The following is a 21,961-nucleotide window of genomic DNA, read 5'->3' on the forward strand; positions in this document are numbered from 1 at the left end:
AAGAAGGGACAAAGATTCGCGGCCGTACAGTAGGTAGTAAGGGGAAAAGCCTGTGGTCGCTTGGCGGGCGGTATTGTAGGCATATGTGATGTATGGCAGAATGACATCCCAATTTGTGTGATCCGCCGTCACGTACGTGGACATCATCTCGGCGAGCGTTCGATTGAGTCTCTCAGTAAGACCGTTGGTCTGCGGGTGGTAGTGCGGTGGACGATGTTGCTCAGCTGAACTACATTCTGGACAGTTTCGGAGAGAAACGCTGCACCACGGTCGCTGATCAGAGTCTGAGGTGCACCATGCCTTAAGATTATCCGCTCGAGGAGAAAAGAAGCGACGTCAGCGGCGGAGGCGGAGGCTGTCGCTCGAGTTTCTGCATACCGCGTAAGATAGTCGACAGACGTAATTATCCATTTGTTTCCGGTTGACGACAGAGGGAAGGGACCAAGCATGTCGATACCTATTCGTTGAAATGGCGCGTCGGGGGGAGGTATGGGACGCAGGAGACCGGCGGGTGGCGTGGTCGGAGGCTTTCGTTTTTGGCATGGGGCGCATGATCTGATATACTTGGAGACAGAACGATACATTCCTCTCCAGAAGAAACGATCACGTAGGTGGCTGTAGGTCTTGAACAGCCCAAGATGACCAGCTGTTGGATCGTCGTGGCATGCCGCAATTACATCACGCTGCAGTGAACCTGCGCTGCGCGCTGCCGAGCAAGGAACCGAGGGGCTGGAACGGGCTGGGCGGGTTGTCCGGAACAGCCGGCCGGAGCTGACGCTGGTGGGGGCGTCATGATTTTCCCACTTCGTAGCAGCAGGTTGGGTTTAGGCGAGAGGAAAGGAGGACGGTCGTCGGTTGTCGTCGTCGCCCATACTGGGTCTTCAAGCATGTCAGATGTTCAACCTTCTCAAGAGAGTTTGCGAGGTTAAAGGTGAAGTGGCTCGACATGAGAGTATCAGGGAGACACCAGAGCAAGTTGTTGCAGAATATCAAGATGTTTTTCAAGGTGTTGGACGACTGCCAGGAACTCATAAGATCATACTAAAGGAAGATGTGAAGCCGTCTATTTCACCGCCCAGGAAAGTGCCTTTGGCCTTAGAGGAGAAGCTCAAGTTGGAGCTCGAGAGAATGGAACGAGACGGTGTCATTGCAAGAGTGACAGAGCCTACTGACTGGTGCAATCCGCTTATAATTGTGCCGAAACCTAATGGAGACATTCGTGTATGTTTGGATCCTCGGAAGTTAAACGAGGCAATCAAGAGACCTCATTACCAGATCCCAACACAGGAAAGGCAGTTTGCAAGACTTCACGGGTCTACAGTATTTACGGTCATGGATGCATCACACGCTTTTCACCACCTGCAGCTGGATGAAGGAAGTTCTCGGTTATGTACGTTTGCTATGCCCTACGGTCGTTATCGCTTCTTGGTGATGCCCTATGGGTTGAACTGTGCCCCAGAAGCGTTTCAGCAGTCTGTGGACCAACTGTTTGCTGAGCTTCCAGACGTTCACCCATATTTTAACGACATTCTGCTGGCGTCTCGAGACATGGAGGAGCATTGCCAACAGCTTCGAAAGGTTCTTGAAGTGGCAAGGAAATCAAACCTGAAGCTTAATAAGGAAAAGCTACAGCTAGCAGTGCAAAGAGTTAAGTACCTTGGCCACGTGCTGACATCGCAAGGCGTGGAGCCTGATCCACAGAAGGTGAAGGCCATTACGGACTATCCTGTGCCGACAAGTAAGCAGCAGCTGCAACGGTTCATCGGAATGGTGACGTACCTCACTAGATTTTTTCCAAAAATGTCAGAAAGTACTCGTGTGCTAAGGCAGCTGCTACGGAAAGACGTTGAGTGGGTCTGGGATGAAAATTGTCAACAATGTTTTAAACACCTCAAGCAACTTCTGGTGACTGCTCCTGTGTTGTCATACTTCGACGCGAACTGTCCGGTGACACTGTCAGTGGATGCTAGCTCTTATGGATTGGGCGCTGTACTTCTTCAAAATGACCACCCTGTAGCCTATACGTCAGTGTCGCTGACGGAAACACAACAACGATATTCACAGATAGAAAAAGAACTTTTGGCAGTCGTGTTTGCGGCAGAGCATTTTCACTATTTCACCTATGGTAGGGTTGTTGAAGTACAGACAGACCATAAGCCCCTAGTCGGACTCTCGCAAAAGCCTTTCGACTCCATATCACCGAGATTGCAAAGACTGTTACTGCGACTGCAACATTATCAAGCGCAGCTTGTTTATGTTCCTGGAAAGGATCTTGCTGTTGCTGATGCATTGTCGCGGGCACCACTGCAGGAAGTGACTAGGGAGGCGAGTTGTGAGGTACCAGCCTCATTGTGTCTTCTTGTGCAAGCATCATCACTTACTTTGGACGTCATCAGAGGTGCAACAGCGAAAGCTGAGACGTTGCAGCAAGTTGTTAGATATTGCCAGCAGGGCTGGCCACTGTGTCGTAAGCAGGTTCAGCTTGGAGCAAAACTGTACTGGGATTGCAGAGATGAGTTGCACGTGAAGGAAGGCTTACTTTGCCGAGGAAGACGTTTGGTGATTCCCAAGAGTTGCAGGGAACATACCCTACACAGACTTCATGAAGGTCATCGAGGTATGGTAGCATCCAAGATACGGGCACGAGAAGCCCTATACTGGCCAGGAATGTCAAGAGACATTGAGAGCAAGGTACAACAGTGTACGACATGCCAAGTAAACTACAGGAGCAACCCTCAAGAGACACTGCTTAGTGTACCCTTACCGTCACTGCCATGGCAGAAGCTTGCCCTTGACTTTTTCTATCACCAAGGATTAACTTATCTACTCGTCATTGACTATTATTCCAAGTATGTTGAGTTGCAGGAAATGCCAAATGTGACCGCCAAGTGTGTCATAAACTTTTTGAAGTCCATGTATGCACGCCACGGGATTCCGTCTGAGGTGATTTCCGACAATGGACCTCCCTTTAATTCTGCACTGTTCGCTTCCTTCAACAAGGAGTGGGGCATTTGTCACATAACCTCTAGCCCTCACTTTCCAAGATCCAATGGACTGGTGGAGAGAAGTGTGCAGACCATTAAGTCCACCTTGACGACAACGTTGGATGATGAACAAGATGTTCATATTGCTCTACTTAATTATCGTGCGACACCGACAGAACACTTGCCATCTCCTGTCGAGATGTTGATGGGACGAAGAGTTAGAACATCGCTGCCAGCACTTCCGACCCTGTACAAGCCAAATTACCCCTGCGAAGACCATCAGAAAGGCCTAGAGTTGAGACAGAAGCAGCACCGGTATGATAGAAGAAGTGCCCAGTTGTCTCAACTGGATGCAGGACAACCTGTGTGGGTAAGGCGAGGTACCAAGTGGACGGCTGCAGTCGTTCTACAGGTTGGACCCCAACCAAGAAGCTATCTGGTGAAGTTGTCAAGTAGTGGTGTCCGTAGAAGAAATGGATATCATCTGAGGCCATGTAAGGTGGACAGTGGCGCTGAGGAAGAAAGGGGCGCAGAGCAGTATTATTCTTCACTTTCGCAAGAGACTATAGTTCCACAGCAGGACAACCTGTTGGAGCAGGCCGAACCGCCGTCGTCTACACAGGATGCTGAGCCAACAGAAACAGCAGGGCTGCCGGTATCATCTCCACAGGGTGCGTCGTCTCAAAAGGAAACTGTAACTGTGCATCTGGAACCTGAAGTTCGCGTAACAAGGTCTGGAAGAGTTGTGCGACGTCCTGGATATTTTCAGGGTTATGACTGTGGCTAGAAACTTGCAGTTTTTGTGTTTGAGAGTTTACTGAGAACTGGGTGTAGTACGTTTTAGAGTTATTAATATCGTTGGAGTTGTTTCTTAACTTCAGTGTTAACTTTTGTTGGACTGATGTCTATGTAGTATCTTAAAGCTAGAGAAAGCTTGAGGGGTTTGTTAGCAAAGAAAAAAAAAAGGGGGCATGTCATGTATCTATTTAGTTGGGTGCATGTTACTAGCGCCCCCTATGCCGCTTGGTTGATGTTGGCGGTCGGGCCAGACTATCCCTTGTGTGACACATATTCATGCTGACGCATGCCAGCACGTCCGTCGCTCGTCGTGCACGTCTGTGTGCACATGTTTTGTTGTCCTTTTAGTTCGTACGCAATACGTATAGCAAACACTTCAAGATGCCCCTTCATGCTGTGACGGTTGCCGCTTTGGACTATGACACACGGAACTTTAAATTCAAACTTCTATATAACTCCCGTCTGCGTGTGCTTTCCTCCGTACATCTAATCAACAACATTCCAGTCATGTTTCTCTTCTCTGACACTGTACGATACAACCCAACGGCTACAACAACACTAAATAATTATCAAAATTTGTGGCTTCGTGCTGCCAGAAAGCTATGATCGTGAGCGACGCTATAGTGGATTAATTTTGCTCACCCACAAGTTCGAAGCAACTGTCGCAGATAAACTTCGAAGCTCATGTCGAAGCAACTTGCATTCCGCCACCAAGCTGCTTGTGTCCTCGGCCAGGATAGAACCCACAACCTAGTGATCAGCAGGCGGGTATGCTACGAACTGATAAACCAAGGCTGGTTACAACAGCATTCAGAAGCAACACTTCATTGGTGGCTCTCGATGTGGAGTGTAACTAGTCAAGCGGATGCAAGCAAACCTGTAACGTAATTTTGCTATTATGTAATAATAATAATTCTGGGCTCCACATCGTGACACAATGGTGATCATGAGTGACGCCACAGTGGTCGGGTCTGTGGATTAATTTTGCTCACCTGAGGATTCTTCAACGTGCGCCGAAACCTCGACACACCACATTTAGCATCCCTCGCGGAAGACCGTGTTCCTGAGCAATTAGTACCAGTCTAACAAGTTGCCACCATCCTCGGCTGTGTTTGCAGTCATGTTCCACCAGAATTATGGAAAAGTGGCACGCTTTACAGTGTCTGCAGCAAGGAATACACAAATATTGTCAAAATGCCAGACGTTATTTACATCCTTCCTTTTTTTTTTCACCCCAGGTCCCATGTTTTTGTACCTCGTACTACACAATCAACCATTCCTACCGTGACTGTCAACAAGCAGCCAACAGCGTTGAATAAATACATACGCAGACTAGCTGTTGGGAGAGAACATACCAACAAAAGCGCTGGGCAAAAAACAAGGAGCGTCAACATTAAACTCGAATCTGCAATAGATATTTTAAGTAATTTGCTACTAACATCAAAAACAAACCGCCGCGTCAAGCTAAAGCTCTGGTCCTCATATTGCAATGTTCACATCGTGCAAAAAGGTGCACGAGCACAAGCAAACAGTACCTTGTTCGCAGCAACCCATCCAGAGTTCCACCGCAGGAATAGGGATCACCAACTTTTACATAGTCTGACGTGAAGGGAACTGAGGTAAAACTGAGCTCGAAACGAATAGCGAAAGTAGCGAGGAGGGCCGTGCGTGTGCCATCTTCATCTGCTGGTTCTATTTCACCAATGCCTCCCTTTCTTTCTTAAACCATAGTTAGACCCACGCAAGAATCTGAAAGTACGTTACACTGTCATGATGAACAGTTTCAAAATGCTTGCACGACGCAACACCAAATTACAAGCAAGCGAGCTTTACTCGCCCCATTCGAAAAACTTCGCGTAACATTTCGAAACTCGGTTGTTTTATACAACGGGCAATTGCACCTTCATTCCAATCATGATTCCAATACATGTAAATAACACCGGCTGCATTTACTTGAACACACACACACACACACAAACACATCGCCGCCAGTAGCCAGCGCCTGGGTTGCCAGGTTGCCAGCCTTGGTAACAGCGGCAGCAGCCGCAGCAGCCAGCCTATGCTTTTTTGCATCCGCTTTTGTCGGCGTGTGCTCACCTCTGGCGCGCTTTTAAAAAATAGTATTTTGTGCGAAATACCCAGAATATCCTTCCCTTTGCTCCCTTTTTTCTTCCAAATTATCTGTGGCGCCACAATACACCCACTATTCGACACATTTCGCCCACTTTCGCCCTCCCGTTTTCCCCTCTAGACGTGAAATATAAGAGTTTCGTTTTTGCACGTGGTTTTTGGAAGACGCTTTAGGACAAACGTTTCCATGCGAAATTCTCGCTTTTCAGTTGACATAAAAATAACGCTAACGATGCTGTCATATTTTACGTTCTTCATTCCGCACACGACAGCGGCGGCGCCACAATACATCCACTATTCGACACATTTCGCCCTCTTGTCTTTCCCTCTAGATCGGAAATATAAGAGTTTCGTTGCACGTGGTTTTTGGAGGACGCTTTAGAGTAAACGTTTCCATGCAAGATTCTCGCTCTTCAGCTGACGTAAAAAATAACGTAGCTGATGGTGTCATATTTTACGTTCCTCATTGCGTACACGACTGCGGCGGCGCCACAATACACCCACTATTCGACAAATTTCGCCCTCCTGTCTTTCCCTCTAGATCAGAAATATAAGTGTTTCGTTGTTGCACGTGGTTTTTGGAGGACGCTTTAGGATAAACATTTCCATGCAAGATTCTCGCTCTTCAGCTGACGATAAAAATAACGTAGCTGATGCTGTCATATTTTACGTTCTTCATTCCGCACACGACAGCGGCGGCGCCACAATACACCCACTCTTCGACAAATTTCGCACTCCTGCCTTTCCCTCTAGATTGGAAATATAAGAGTTTCGTTGTTGCGCGTGGTTTTTGGAGGACGCTTTAGGATAAACGTTTCGATGCAGGATGTCACTTTTCGGCTGACGTAAAAAATAACGTGGCTGATGCTGTCATACTTTACGTTCCTCATTGTGTACACGGCTGCGGCGGCGCCACAATACACCCACTATTAGACAGATTTCGCCCAACTATTAGACACATTAGAGACATTTGCGTTTCCATGCGAGGACGCTTCAGTTTCCATGCAAGATTCTGGCTCTTCAGCTGACGTTAAAAATAACGTAGCTGATGCTGTCATATTTTACGTTCCTCATTGCGTACACGACTGCGGCGGTGCCACAGTACACCCACTATAGGGACCGTGCGACACCTAAAGGGGGCGCGCTGCTCCGTCGCGACAGCGCCGCCAGTGGCGGTCTTGGACGTATCCGACGTGATACCACGCCGCCCGTTCTATGCATTCTCAAGTGGAGTCGTAGCTTTCGTGGCGACCGCCGTAACTAGAAGGGCTAATTTTCGAAGTGCAAATAATGTGGGACCTTTCTGGGGCGCGAACGAAGAGAATGGAGACAAACTGCACAGAAGCAACCACTTTATTTATAATGCACCTAACAGTACGGAAGGAGAACAGCCACTCGCGTCTGTCCGGTCAAAACACCTGTAAGTGATACGTCGAGAGGATGGTTATTTGACTCCTCACAGAATCCTGGCTTGCTAGCGAGGGCTATATACGTGTATTCCTCTGACTCCAGCCATTTGTAATATCATGTTTTTGACTGAGTCTTGTATTCCTTTCGTCGTCTTTGCATACACATAGCTTCGTCACTGAAATTTACATCGTGCGTCCGTTTTATTCATACAAATAAACGCGTGGGGTCACAACTTATTGCCTGAACTTGTACTGCAGTTTTTCCAGTATCTTAGGATACAATAACGCTAAAGAGATCCTCAAAGTGTATGAGTTTTTACCTAGGCTACCGCCGTAGGCTTGCGGGACGACAGCTGTGAAATGGTCGGTGAGTAAATACTAAACCTTTTGGACAACGTAGAACTTCTGTTCTCACTGATACTCGTCATACCGGGAGCAATATCGGCTCTGGGCACTGGCGTTGAAACACCTCAATCATTATCTCGAAATAGGTTGCCGTTTGCTCGGTGCATTTGACGGTGATACAGTATTCAGCGGCGTTTCAACGTCACGAAAGTGGAAACTGTAAATCATTGATCATTTTGCAGGTCCTCATTCAGTTTCATTGAAACTAGAACAAAAGAAATAGAATCTACTCGCTCAGGTTGTGCACACCTCATGCAATGGCCGAACGCGCGTCACAAACGCTATTCGCTGCGAGTCTAGTGACCTCGGTGGTATTGGAAGCGTACAAATCACGAGAAATGAAGCATCTGGACCCAAATGAAGAGTTCTTTTAGGTGCTGGCACAGTTAGCGATGCTGTGGCAAAAAAAGATGCCCACACTTCACATGTAAACAAAGCTGGCTACCCGGCGGCTATCACGCAAGGTACTTTCTCCGGAGGCCGCATCGTGGCGCCACCAGTTTGTCGCACAGTCCCTATTAGACATGTTTCGCCCTCCTGCATTTCCCTCTAGATCGGAAATATAAGAGTTTCGTTGTTGCACGTGGTTTTTGGAGGACGCTTTAGGATAAACGTTTCGATGCAGGATGTCACTTTTCGGCTGACGTAAAAAATAACGTGGCTGATGCTGTCATATTTTACGTTCCTCATTGCGTACACGACTGCGGCGGCGCCACAATACACCCACTATTAGACCACTGATCTCGATTGTAAAAGGCTGGATCGCGGATAGGGAGCGCGAGCGTGAAGAAACCGGCCGCCATCTTACGGTGCCCACAACAGCCGCCGCAGCGATCATGGCAACTTCTTGCAATTACGGTCGTACCAACCGTACTGGCAAGGTTACAGGGCCTAAACTTATACAGGTGAGTCACTCTTCATCAAGGAATAAATAGGCGTCCATTCTGTACATTTATTTGACCATTATGAAGTGTTTTTTTTGCCCAAAACGAGCACTGGATGCAGGTTGCGTGATCGCTCTTCCGACGTTCAATCGAGCACACTTGCATTTTACCCGGCGGCAAATACAGTTTGAGTGCATAATATGCTTGAAAGAACATGTTACGCTACACAGGTAGTGTTGTCATCAATATATGTGCGAACACTCGAGCGCTTTTTTGCATGCATTGCTAGCATGGTACACGGTGTTCTCTGCGGAAGCAAGTGCCACATTCATTTCTTTGAATTACCTTCGCGCACAAGTTCGGTATTACGTCATAATAAGACCACGATTGTCACATTTTTTCATGTATTGGTATTGTTTTGTGCCTTGGTTTGATTTGAGACAAAGAATCCTCGGTGGTGTGGCGCGACTTGAATAACGACCAGCTCCGGTGGCGCAGCGGTAACGCGTGCGCTTGGAGACTGGGAGGTCCGCGGTTCGAATCCGCGGGCCGGCTGTGCCGCCTGGGGTTTTTCCTGGGTTTCCCTCAGATGTGTAATAGGCGTATGCCGGCACAGTTCCCCTGAAGTCGGCCCATGGACGCAGCTATCCTCCCCACGAGCGGATTCCGCTCGGTCTTCCACTTCACCCTTTCCTCCTGTCCACCATCTTTCCCTTCCCAAGAAACATGCCGCCTAATCAGGCAGGCAGACCTCTCGGGTTCCTCCCAACGACACTCCTCCTCCTCCTCCTCCACTTGAATAACGCCTTTGTGTCTGAGCTGTATCGTCAGCTTGTTACGATAGTAATAATTTGTAGCGTGTCGTGCTATTTGTAGCAGTTTTAAGGCAAAAGTGGTCTCTCAATACAGGTTTCGTCATGAGGGCTGCCCAGTGAATAATCTGTGCAGTGTGATACGGCTGGGTGTACAGGTAAGTATCACGTTCCTCATCCACTGGTTTCTACTTTACAGGAAGGAACAACCTCAGTGCACGCACTGTGGTTAGCCTCTCTCAGTTTTACATATTTTCTTACATGTTCACATCAGAAACACACCTTACACTTTAGGCTCCTTAACCCAGCAATATAATAATTAGAGATTATAATTCTTTTTAGAAGAGTTCCCCATATTCTTTTTAGAATAGTTTTTAATCTTTTTAATTATTAGAAGATACAGGGATTGTAAACCATGTTTTAAGCTGATGTTTTAACACTTGTCCAATGCATTTATTAAACGACATATCCATTTTTAACTGGATGCACCCAAACCAATGTTCTGATGTATTATTTCCTTTGTTGTCGATGCACCATAAAAGTTGGAATAATCATCATCAATGCAGGTTACTTCACAGCTGCCTCGATATACTCAAGAAATGGGTGCAGAACCTGCGTAATGCCCGCAAACTTTGACTACCACAGCATCTCCAGAAAGTAAAGGGATATGTGTCACATGGGATTTTTAAAGGCATTCACAGTATATAATACCTTGTATGAACTGTTGTAGATCTAAGCAGCTTCTACAGTACACTCTCAGAAATTAAAACTTGTTCAGTTAATAGGCATGCACATATACGCTATAAGAAGACAATTATTTATTAAGAATGCACTTCTCTGGCTACTCATGTTGTTTACATCTACTGTTGATCACATTCATTTATCACGTATTATATTCTTATATATTATTATTATATTATCACATATTCGATCACATTAAATTTAAAATTTAGCATTAATGAGAAAATATCAGTGGGGAAGTTGCTATTCATTGCTCATTCCAACCTAAAATTGAGTGCTACAAATTTAGAGAGCATACCTGACCATTGTCATTCCTAAAATATATATTGCCATTGTAGCAAGGTCACAAAACAATAAATGTAGCCTTTTGTGACCTCCCTGCACGTTCATTGTATCCTGAAACGCATAAGTGCAAGAAATAAATCTTGAATTTGAATAAACTTGATGTTGTATAAACTTGACATAAAATGTTGAATAATATAATGAATGATATAAAATATTGAATAAACTTGAACTCGTATATTCTCTTTACTCATCATCAGTGATCTTCATTACAAAAGCATATCGTGTTAGACTTTTTTGTTTGCGTTTCACAGACTGGGTACACGAGGGCCAAAATGACAAAATCACAACTGTTTCAACGTCCGAATAGTCCTGTTGCAATTTGAAGACCATACGTGGAGCTGCATTGTTTGGAACATGCTCCACATAACAACCATGAAAAAGTCGGCACTGGATAGCAGGACCCCGTCCCCAAGCAGCTTTTCTCACGCTGCAGTTGTATTCAACAAAAGCGTGTGAGTGCTGGAGAAGGACATTGCACAACCGCGCCTGCAAATAATCAGAACAAATAAAGGAAGAAGCAAACAAACATAGACGGGCTGTACTTCAAAAAGAGATAAGTCCTGTGTCTCAAGGAGGTGTTACCACTTTCTAAGTAACTTAATTGATTAAGCTTACATCACTACCTGATTAACTGTCCTAACGATGCGTGATCTAATTGCGTGAAGTATTTAGGGCTGCTTCGGTGTGTCCATATTTGCGAGGCAAAGCACCGCTGTCGTTTACTAAAAGACTGTTTCTGCGGCGATGCTTGATATAAATCATACTAAACCCATACACGACTAAGACAACGGCTGTGATTCTACAGTACGATCTCTTTCTGCCATGCGAGTATATATCATCCCGGACCGTTCTTTATGGAACAATTTTTGTCCAGAACGCAGCACGGGATATTACATACATGGTTGTTGTTAACCTCACATCGTTTCTTATTGAAATATTGGCTGGGAAACGTACTGTAGTACAATCCCCAGCGCTGCACTGCCGTGACGGTCTAGTTTCGGAATGCAAAACATAACGTAATTAAGAATCGAACGGCAGGACACCTGTGAAACACTGTTAGGATACATCAGTATACTGGCACCTTACAAAATTGTGTGATGACAAACAACGATCAACGCCTGCAGCGCAATAAATACTCACAATCTCCGTTTCCTCCCATTGTTTTCTATGGGCGCACACTGCGTTTTAGGGCCTCCCAACATGGCGGCCCGAATGCACGCCTCTCCCCCACGAGCCCCTCTCCCATGCGCAATCCAGCCTTTATAGGGACCGTGCGACACCTAAAGGGGGCGCGCTGCTCCGTCGCGACAGCGCCGTCAGTGGCGGTCTTGGACGTATCCGACGTGATACCACGCCGCCCGTTCTATGCATTCTCAAGTGGAACCGTATCTTTCGTGGCGACCGCCGTAATGAGAAGGGCTAATTTTCGAAGTGCAAATAATGTGGAACCTTTCTGGGGCGCGAACGAAGAGAATGGAGACAAACTGCACAGAAGCAACCACCGTATTTATAATGCATCTAACAGTACGGAAGGAGAACAGCCACTCGCGTCTGTCCGGTCAAAACACCTGTAAGTGATACGTCGAGAGGATGGTTATTTGAATCCTCACAAAATTCTGGCTTGCTAGCGAAGGCTATATACGTGTATTCCTCTGACTCCAGCCATTTGTAATATCATGTTTTTGACTGAGTCTTGTATCCCTTCCGTCGTCTTTGCACACACATAGCTTCGTCACTGAAATTTATATCGTGCGTCCGTTTTATCCATACAAATAAACACGTGGGGTCACAACTTATTGCCTGAAATTGTACTGCAGTTTTTCCAGTATCTTCAGATACAATAACGCTAAAGAGATCCTCAAAGAAGAAAGTGTATGAGTTTTTACCTCGGCTACCGCCGTAGGCTTGCGGGACGACAGCTGTGAAATGGTCGGTGAGTAAATACTAAACCTTTTGGACAACGTAGAACTTCTGTTCTCACTGTGAGACTCGTCATACCGGGAGCAATATCGACTCTGGGTACTGGCGATGAAACACCTCAATCATTATATCGAAATAGGCTGCCGTTATGTCGGTGCATTTGACGGTGATACAGCATCCAGCGGCGTTTCACCGTCACGAAAGTGGCAACTGTAAATCATTGACCATTTTGCAGGTCCTCATTCAGTTTCATTGAAACTAGAACAAAAGAAATAGAATATATTCGCTCATGTTGTGCACACCTCATGTAATGGCCGAACGCGCGTCACAAACGCTATTCGCTGCGAGTGTAGTGACCTCGGTGGTATTGGAAGCGTAGAAATCACGAGAAATGAAGCATCTGGTCCCTAATGAAGAGTTCTTTTAGGTGCTGGCACAGTTAGCGATGCTGTGGCAAAAAAAGATGCCCGCACTTCACATGTAAACAAAGCTGGCTACCCGGCGGCTATCACGCAAGGTACTTTCTCCGAAGGCCGCATCGCGGCGCCACCAGTTTGTCGCACAGTTCCTATACATAGAGATCAGTGTATTAGACAGATTTCGCCCGACTATTAGACACATTAGAGACATTTGCGTTTCCATGCGAGGACGCTTTAGTTTCCATGCAAGATTCTGGCTCTTCAGCTGACGTTAAAAATAACGTAGCTGATGCTGACATATTTTACGTTCCTCATTGCGTACACGACTGCGGCGGTGCCACAGTACACCCACTATTAGACACATTTCGCCCTCCTGTATTTCCCTCTAGATCGGAAATATAAGAGTTTCGTTGCACGTGGTTTTTGGAGGACGCTTTAGGATAAACATTTCCATGCAAGATTCTCGCTCTTCAGCTGACGATAAAAATAACGTAGCTGATGCTGTCATATTTTACGTTCTTCATTCCGCACACGACAGCGGCGGCGCCACAATACACCCACTCTTCGACAAATTTCGCACTCCTGCCTTTCCCTCTAGATTGGAAATATAAGAGTTTCGTTGTTGCACGTGGTTTTTGGAGGACGCTTTAGGATAAACGTGTCGATGCAAGATTCTCGTTCTTCAGCTGTCATAAAAAAATAACGTAGCGATGCTGTCATATTTTACGTTGCCCATTCTGTACACGACTGCGGCAGCGCCACAATACGCCCACTATTCGACACATTTCGCCCTCCTGTCTTTCCCTCTAGATCGGAAACACGAGAGTTTCGTTGCACGTGGTTTTTGGAGGACGCTTTAGAATAAACGTTTCCATGCAAGATTCTCGCTCTTCAGCTGACGTAAAAAATAACGTAGCTGATGCTGTCATATTTTACGTTCTTCATTCCGCACACGACAGCGGAGGCGCCACAATACGCCCACTACTCGACAAATTTCGCCCTCCTGCCTTTCCCTCTAGATCGGAAATAAAAGAGTTTCGTTGTTGCACGTGGTTTTTGGAGGACGCTTTAGGATAAACGTTTGGATGCAGGATGTCACTTTTCGGCTGACGTAAAAAATAACGTGGCTGATGCTGTCATATATCGTTCTTCATTCCGTACACGACTGCGGCGGCGCCACAATACATCCACTATCAGACACATTTCGCCCTCCTGTCTTTCCCTCTAGATCGGAAATATAAGAGTTTCGTTGCAGGTGGTTTTTCGAGGACGCTTTAGGATAAACATTTCCATACAAGATTGTCGCTCTTCAGCTGACGTTAAAAATAACGTAGCTGATGCTGTCATATTTTACGTTCTTCATTCCGTACACGGCTGCGGCGGCGCCACAATACACCCACTATCCGACACATTTCGCCCTCGTGTCTTTCCCTCTAGATCGGAAATATAAGAGTTTCGTTTTTGCACGTGGTTTTTAGATGACGCTTTAGGACAAACGTTTCCATGCAAGATTCTCGTCCTTCAGCTGACGTAAAAAAATAACGTAGTGATGCTGTCATATTTTACGTTGTCCATTCCGTACACGACTGCGGCGGCGCCACAATACACCCATTATTCGACAGATTTCGCCCTCCTGCCTTTCCCTCTAGATCGGAAATATAAGAGTTTCGTTGCACGTGGTTTTTGGAGGACGCTTTAGAATAAACGTTTCCATGCAAGATTCTCGTCCTTCAGCTGACGTAAAAAAATAACGTAGTGATGCTGTCATATTTTACGTTGTCCATTCCGTACACGACTGCGGCGGCGCCACAATACACCCATTATTCGACAGATTTCGCCCTCCTGTCTTTCCCTCTAGATCGGAAATATAAGAGTTTCGTTGCACGTGGTTTTTGGAGGACGCTTTAGAATAAACGTTTCCATGCAAGATTCTCGTTCTTCAGCTGACGTAAAAAATAACGTAGCTGATGCTGTCATATTTTACGTTCTTCATTCCGCACACGACAGCGGCGGCGCTACAATACACCCACTATTCGACATATTTCGCCCTCCTGTCTTTCCCTCTAGATCGCAAATATAAGAGTTTCGTTGCACGTGGTTTTTGGAGGACGCTATAGAATAAACGTTTCCCTCCAAGATTCTCGCTCTTCAGCTGACGTAAAAAAACAACGTAGCTGATGCTGTCATATTTTACGTTCTTCATTGCGTACACGACGGCGGCGGCGCCACAATACACCCGCTATTCGACAAATTTCGCCCTCCTGTCTTTCCCTCTAGATGAGAAATATGAGAGTTTCGTTGTTGCACGTGGTTTTTTGTGGACGCTTTAGGATAAACGTTCCCATGCAAGATTCTCGCTTTTCAGCTGACGTTAAAAATAACGTAGCTGATGCTGTCATATTTTACGTTCTTCATTCCGCACACGACAGCGGCGGCGCCACAATACACCCGCTATTCGACAAATTTCGCCCAGGTGACCCAAACTCCTTCAGAATCGCCGTCAAATGATGGAGGCTGCCATATTGTGCCCCCGAGTTGTCCGACCGGAGTTGATGCATCCCGCTAGTTTTGGCGAAAGAAATCTCAACTAACAGTTCCGTTTTTCCTGCTTTCTCTTGCTCATACCAAAGAAAAGTTGCGTAGATGACCGAACAAAACGATTAGAAACAGAAATGAGTTGCGTACTGTGCATTTTACTATTCTATTTAGATAGACGTGGTTCACCTCAATGCAAGTTTCGGTTTCTGCTTTGTGGCTGTCAGACCATAAGCTGCGCCAAGGTAACTTTAATTAGCGCCTCAAGGCGCTGTTTGTGAAAACCGTTGCAAAACATTCCTTATCGGCAATCATCTGCGTTTGCTTTCCGGTTTCCTGCGGCAATAATGTGAACGTGCCATGCAAATGCGCCGTAGAGGACTGTAATCGAAGGTGGGACAGAGGAGAAGGAGTACCTTTCCACAAGTAAGTACTGCACTTTCATGCACGTTGGATTGTTGTAGTTTATGTTTCTCTGAATTGGCTTCATACGCCCGTGATTCTACGACGCATCATCATCTTAGTTATCCAGTGAATATATTGTTGCAAATTCGTACTACGCAAAAAGCAAGATATATTTTCTATGAAAGATGAAAGTCACTGAGAAGGTTAGACAACTGTAGGATTCGAACCCACATCTTCTGGATTACCGATTCATATCTGGATACATCTTCTGGATTATTTTCTAGCCTCTTTCAAATGTATATATATTTTCGAAGCGCGGGTTTTGTATGAGATATCTGTGGTATTGAAGGATCTGATAATCTAGTTTTCATTTCACCTGTTATCCAAAAAATACAGCACGCTTGGATGTGGAACATAAAGCGGAATCATTAAACTGATACTGCGGCTTTGCTAACTTCTCTATGAATGTGAAATTCTGCTACAATTCTATGTGTATAGTAGTTCCACCTATATCAGTTATATATCTGAGTGCTTGATGTACCTCTCCATGACTTCTTTGCCCAATTTTTGTATTGCAGATCACCAGAATTCCACACCCTTCATGCACTTGCGCTGACATCTTTCCAGCTTGCATATGCTATGTACATATAAATGAACACATCAGTGTTTCAGACGGAGCTGAAATATGTGAATGTTGCTTTGTTGTAACAAATATTCTGTGTTAGGAGGTACTTAAAGTATCTAATACTGAAATGAGTATTTGTATCTTATTTTAAGTACTTTTCAATGTGTATACTTGGTACTGTGCTCCAAGTACTTTTACCCAGCGCGTTCTCATCAAATAGGGGCGCTTGGGAGAACGGAAGGCAGCGTCGACAAGCTTTGCAAGTTGAGAAGACGTAACTACTGTGCTACTTTTAGTCCTTCAGCAATCCAAAGTCAGGACCATAAAAATTTTCAGACGTGTTGTGCTACACTAAATGCAGTAGCTTATTTTTGAATAAAGTCATGTTCACCATCCGTGATTTCATTGCTGACACTGTGCCTTTAGGTTGTCAGTACAACAATTTGGTTTGGTGTTTGAAAAAATAAAATTACCGAGTGAAGTAATCAGGATGATAGTTAACGGGAAGAAAAGGAAAAGCAAAGATAACTGAATATAAATTAACATATTCCTTCAAAATGGGCAACGTTTTTTTTTACTTATGTGATGAATGAAAACGGGGGACAAGAAGGCACAGATTTTTTTCTTTCATATTTTTACATTTCACCCTTTTCATGTGTAGCACAAAGGTTGTGGCACAAAACGGACAAGCAAAAAAATTCCAAACCGAGAAAGCTTCAAGTGAAAGTGGCAAGGTAATTGTGGTTGGTATTCTTTGAATAACGCAAATTGTGTAACTTGTGTCTAACTTGTGGTAACTTCTCATTCTATGGACCAGAGTACGGAATGGTAAAACTGTCTGGCTATGTCTTAAGCACCAACGAAGGTGACAACTGCTGTGCAGTTAATGAACATATAATAGTCATTTCAAACTTTGCAACGCTTAGACAGACAGAAGAGGTCTGTGTCCTAGGAAGAGAGTTCCGGAGAAAATAAAACTTGTATCTTCAACCGTTCGAGTCTTCCTGCATAGGGACCTATGTTTTTTCACAGCTTTCTAGTCTCAAGTGCTGGCCACTTAAAGAAGTGAACAAAATGGTGACAAAGTTATACCGCTTCTGGACTGAGTTATGAGACACTGACAAGACATCGCGCCAGCCCAGTCATGTCACAGTGCGTGGAATATAGCACAGCTGCAATTCATTACATTCAACACATGGGTGACCCACAGAGCGAGGCCTCTGTTCCGTACACTCCTCGCCTCTTGAAAGGAGCGCATCGCAGAACTAGAGGACATTGTGACGTATCCTACTCCCCAGCACGTGACCAGTGGCACAGCTAAAGCATGTACATGTAAGTGGGGCGTGATCAGCAAAAAAAAAAAAAAAAAAAAAGGAAAAAAAAAAAAACAAGGAAAAGGTTGAGTCTTCTCCACCTCATCCACGGATCATGTCGGCTGACTGCGGCTGCTTCCTCCGACTCTCTTTTGCTTTTTTTGTAACTTCCATTCTGCAGCTATAAGACCGCAGAGTGAAAATATTTTGCATGATGACTTTCGATCGCTTGTCAGACCAGGCAGGGTTTCCAGGCATGTTAAAGAGCACTGCCGTGACCCCCAATTTTTTTTCGTTTTTTCACTGCGGAGTGTCCTGCAACAAATAAGATGAGCTCTTGCGAAAGAACGATGAAGGCAGGTGACCTACAGAGCTAGTGCAAGGTCTCCGTACCGCATACCGTTAAGAAATAATCTCATCATGAAACGAGCGCGTCGCAGACCGAGAGGACGTCGTGACATGACATGGAACGTGATTCACGACATACAGCGGCACAGCTCAGACATGTCTAAGGAGCGCTTGAGCTGAGAAGAAAAAAGAGAAAAGGCTCAGGGCTCTCCCCCCTCACACGAGGACCGTGCCGTGTGTCAGCAACTGCTTTCTCAGACTGCTTTTGTAAATGTGATTGCGCGGCTATAATACTCCACAGAGCAGAAATATTTTGCGTGGTACTCCTGGTGCATAGCTTGTCATATTTGGCACAGTTTTGAGCCATGTTAAATGTCACCTCATTGCTTCTTTGTAGTTCCTCGACTGCAAAACAGTCAGAAGTACAACCAAAAGGTCTTTCCAGCGTGCATTGTCCTATGCATTTTTATTTAATAGTATTCAGGTGCCCAAGTTTGGCCTCCGTCTGTCCATGTCAGGGTTCCTTCAGCATAACGGTATCTTCCCATGTTTGTAGGGAAACGAAAGCGAATACAACCCTTGCCTGAAGAGTCTGATTGTGAGGCAGACGAAGTGTTGCCGAGCATGCCACCCATTCCTTCAAACTTCCCACAGTACAGTGCAGCTGTTAATCTCAAAAGCTTCCCCTCTTTAGTGTTTGTGAGGTTATGTAAGCATATGCCCTGTCGGAGGCATGAGGCCTGCTTCTAAGCAAATTTTGTCGTTTAACTGCCAGTCGCTGAGGCGTTCTCCTCATACACACATTATCCCTTTTGACTCTTCAATTCTTTATGCCTGTTGTTCCAGTTGATGACCATGGCAGCACGTCACCATTTGAATGTGCGTATCCTGAAGCCTAAGTGAAGCCTAAGCCTGGAGTGGGTAAGGATGACTTTGGGAGTGACAGAATAAGCTAAGAATAAGTGTTTTGCAATGATATATGACTACGAGCAACTACATTACAGGTGTAGAAGGCCAATCACTGTTAGCTGGTATCCGATATCTGTGCCGCATTGTTCTGCTTATGAATGCAGGTGACGAGGATGACAGGACACCCTGCAATGAAAGCACCATCCTCACACCATATGAACCTGCCGGTACACTTGAAGGTATGAGAATTACAGTAAACAAATAATGAGTTACAGTGCGATTGAACACGTTCCCAGCACGCATGTTGACAGGGCCATGGAGGACAACACAGAATGTCTCGCAGACTGTGCCACAGCACAAGACACTTTTGCCAGAAGGAGGTGTGCATATATAAAGTGAATTTCGGAATCCATGTTTTCTTTCTTTTTCCCCTTAAAATATTGCTTATTGATGTAGCACTGTGCACGATGAATGTGCTCGCTACAATCATTTCCTATGAGATTTTGAAGATTTGTGATTTGTTCAGAATTCAGTTCAGACAAGTCCTGAGGCTACTTCACATAATGCGGCTAGCACTGCAGCAAAAGGGTGACCTACTGCAGGAGGTGTGCAGCCAGAACATTATTCATTCTAGAGCTGCAACATCACCTACTACACAAGTTAACACAGCCTTCGCAACTTCAGAGGACCACGAAGAATTCAACAACTCCCTAAATAAACAGAAGGAAGCACAGCTGGTACGTATGACTTCATAGTAGTTTTCAACTTAAAGAGACCATGAAAGGAAATTTGACAAGCCCACGATCATTTTTAATTTGTTCCCCCATACTAAAGCATTCACTCTGTGAAAAATGAAGTTGAAAATGGTTCAGATACCAAAAATATTCTGTATTAACCAAGGGTGTGAACAGCAGCTGCTACGGCCTGCCTCCGAGGTGAACTGGCCGTGACATAATACACAGAACATGTTGCCGATTTGTGGACAGACTTTTGCGAGCAAACTGCAAAATTTGCAAACAAGCTTGCACTCTTCGCCATGAAATATGTTTTAATTTTACCTGGAGACAAGATTTTATCTAACCGTTGACACAGAATCATATGAGAAAATGTAATATAGCTGTTGACTATCAGCATGGTTACTGGAGCACGTTTTCCTCTTTGAACTTAATCTTCGTCAGAACATACCTCCGTCTGTGACATTTTACGAGCTGCTGTGTACCAAACGATCCATAGACGCTGTGTGTGTCGCATAACCTCTTCCTCCATTGCTGACAACTTTGCCTTCCGCCATATTTCGAGTGATTTCGACGGCAGATATACAACGTCGTTGTTGTCCAAACTGAAAGCATGCACCCACATGGTCCCGTGGAGTGTGACCTTCTCGTCGTTCACAGTTGGCTGAGAGAATTGGATGGCAATGACGTAACCCTGCTTCGAAGGCATATATCCAGCGGTCACGCCCCGCTATTTTTGTCTGATAACTGCGCCCCCGTTGTACTGAATACGGTTAAAAGTCGATGTGTGTACGATAGTGAGGGATCATGAGAACGGTTTCCTGCAGAGTACTCGGAATTCGCGAGAATCATGTAGTGGTCCCTTTGAAGGGGCAATAAACAGGTATGCAAGGTGCACTTTTTGTAATGCAGTGTGATTCGTTTCCTAGAGTGACGTTTAGCAAAAATTTTTGTCGCAAAAAAGTAAATAATGGCTCCAAACTAACCGAATATTCACTGCACTCTTTCGCGCTCATGCCCCGCCCTGCGATGCCCTGGCGACAATAGCGACACGTCATTTTGACGTCGCGCACCATCAACCATTCAAAATGCGGGGCGCCTATACACCGGTTTTGTTTTAATATCGGGTAGTGAGGTCAATTCTAAACATATTTACACTTGTCAAACCCAAGGTATCCAGATCAAATGCTACCAAAAGCCCACAATATTCCATTTCATGTGCGCACTATGTTTTCAGCGCTGTATTGCTCCGCGAGGTCACAGCGGTGTTCTCACAACCGGTTCTCCCCGGACGCTGCTGTTTGTGTCAACGAGGCCCGTCATTGGCTAGGAGTCCGAAATCTCCCCCATCTCCAGTGACTGGAATGCAGCTTTGCTACACGTGCGAGACGTGTGACGTAGGTGCTCTCCGGGTAGGAAGGAGAGACTTACGCGGATTATGCTCTTTGAATGGCATTGTTTCATGGTAAAGGCGCTCGCTAGAAGTAAATGAATTTCATAATTGGATATCGTGAGCCACGTTCTTTCAGTGAGCATAACAACTGGAGAATATTCCTGGAGCTCTTTAGTGCCCCTTTAAGGGAAAGAAATCTAGTTACATCGGCTCTCAACGTATTACTGCGTCACAGAGAGTCAGAGTTCCTCCCTGCGGCAGATAATGTAGCCCATCATACTCACTCTGCTTCCATATTGGCTGTAAAGATTGACCACATGACACTGTGCTGCACCAGAAAGGGTGCTGCCTTACTGATTTCGCATTGTGGCGTGGCAGTCGTTCTCCTGGCACACTATTGCATATCCTTATTTCACACTGCTTATGTAGTTGACGGGTTAGATTTTTTTTCCTTCTTAAGTTGAGCATGACTATAGCTGATCCTGGATATCTATACCGTTTTCTATTTTGTTATACATACCTTACAGTTTTCTAAGGGCGCATGCATTTTAAAACATATGGTGAAGCAGACTTTCTGAAGCCACAGGGGAATCGATAAAACACTTCGCAACAGGCGGTAGTACGTATACTACACACACAGCATAGGCAGATCCACGCCACTTGGACCGTGAGCACTGGACCTGCCACGGGCGCCGCCCACGAATTGCAGGTAGTCGTCGTGCTGTGCTATATGCATGGTGGCACGCTGAGGCCTTCCTTGAGTTCCTACCCCTACGAAAATTTCCACATAGGACATATGCAAGAGTGCAGTCAAGAAACCATCATTCAACCTACTGTTATAGGCCAAGATAT

The 21,961-nt window shown here is 45.5% G+C and overlaps 1 long non-coding RNA gene across 12 annotated transcripts in view; it reads right to left on the reverse strand.

Moving 5' to 3' along the window:
* Positions 1 to 5,770, reverse strand: part of LOC135385145 (uncharacterized) — a 67,439-nt gene extending 61,669 nt beyond the window's left edge. For 10 of the 12 annotated variants that reach the window (XR_010420319.1, XR_010420313.1, XR_010420312.1 and 7 more), the window contains exons 1-3: positions 5,318 to 5,764; positions 4,775 to 4,945; positions 4,425 to 4,659 (exon numbers count right to left, since the gene is read on the reverse strand). This is a non-coding gene — a long non-coding RNA (uncharacterized LOC135385145). Of the gene's footprint in view, positions 1 to 4,424; positions 4,660 to 4,774; positions 4,946 to 5,317 lie in introns of all 12 variants that reach the window. The other 2 variants (XR_010420317.1, XR_010420318.1) reach the window with 2 other exon arrangements.
* Between the last annotated feature and the right edge of the window lie 16,191 nt (positions 5,771 to 21,961).

This window comes from Ornithodoros turicata, chromosome 2 (assembly GCF_037126465.1).
Source record: "Ornithodoros turicata isolate Travis chromosome 2, ASM3712646v1, whole genome shotgun sequence".
In the NCBI taxonomy this organism is placed as follows: domain Eukaryota; kingdom Metazoa; phylum Arthropoda; class Arachnida; order Ixodida; family Argasidae; genus Ornithodoros; species Ornithodoros turicata.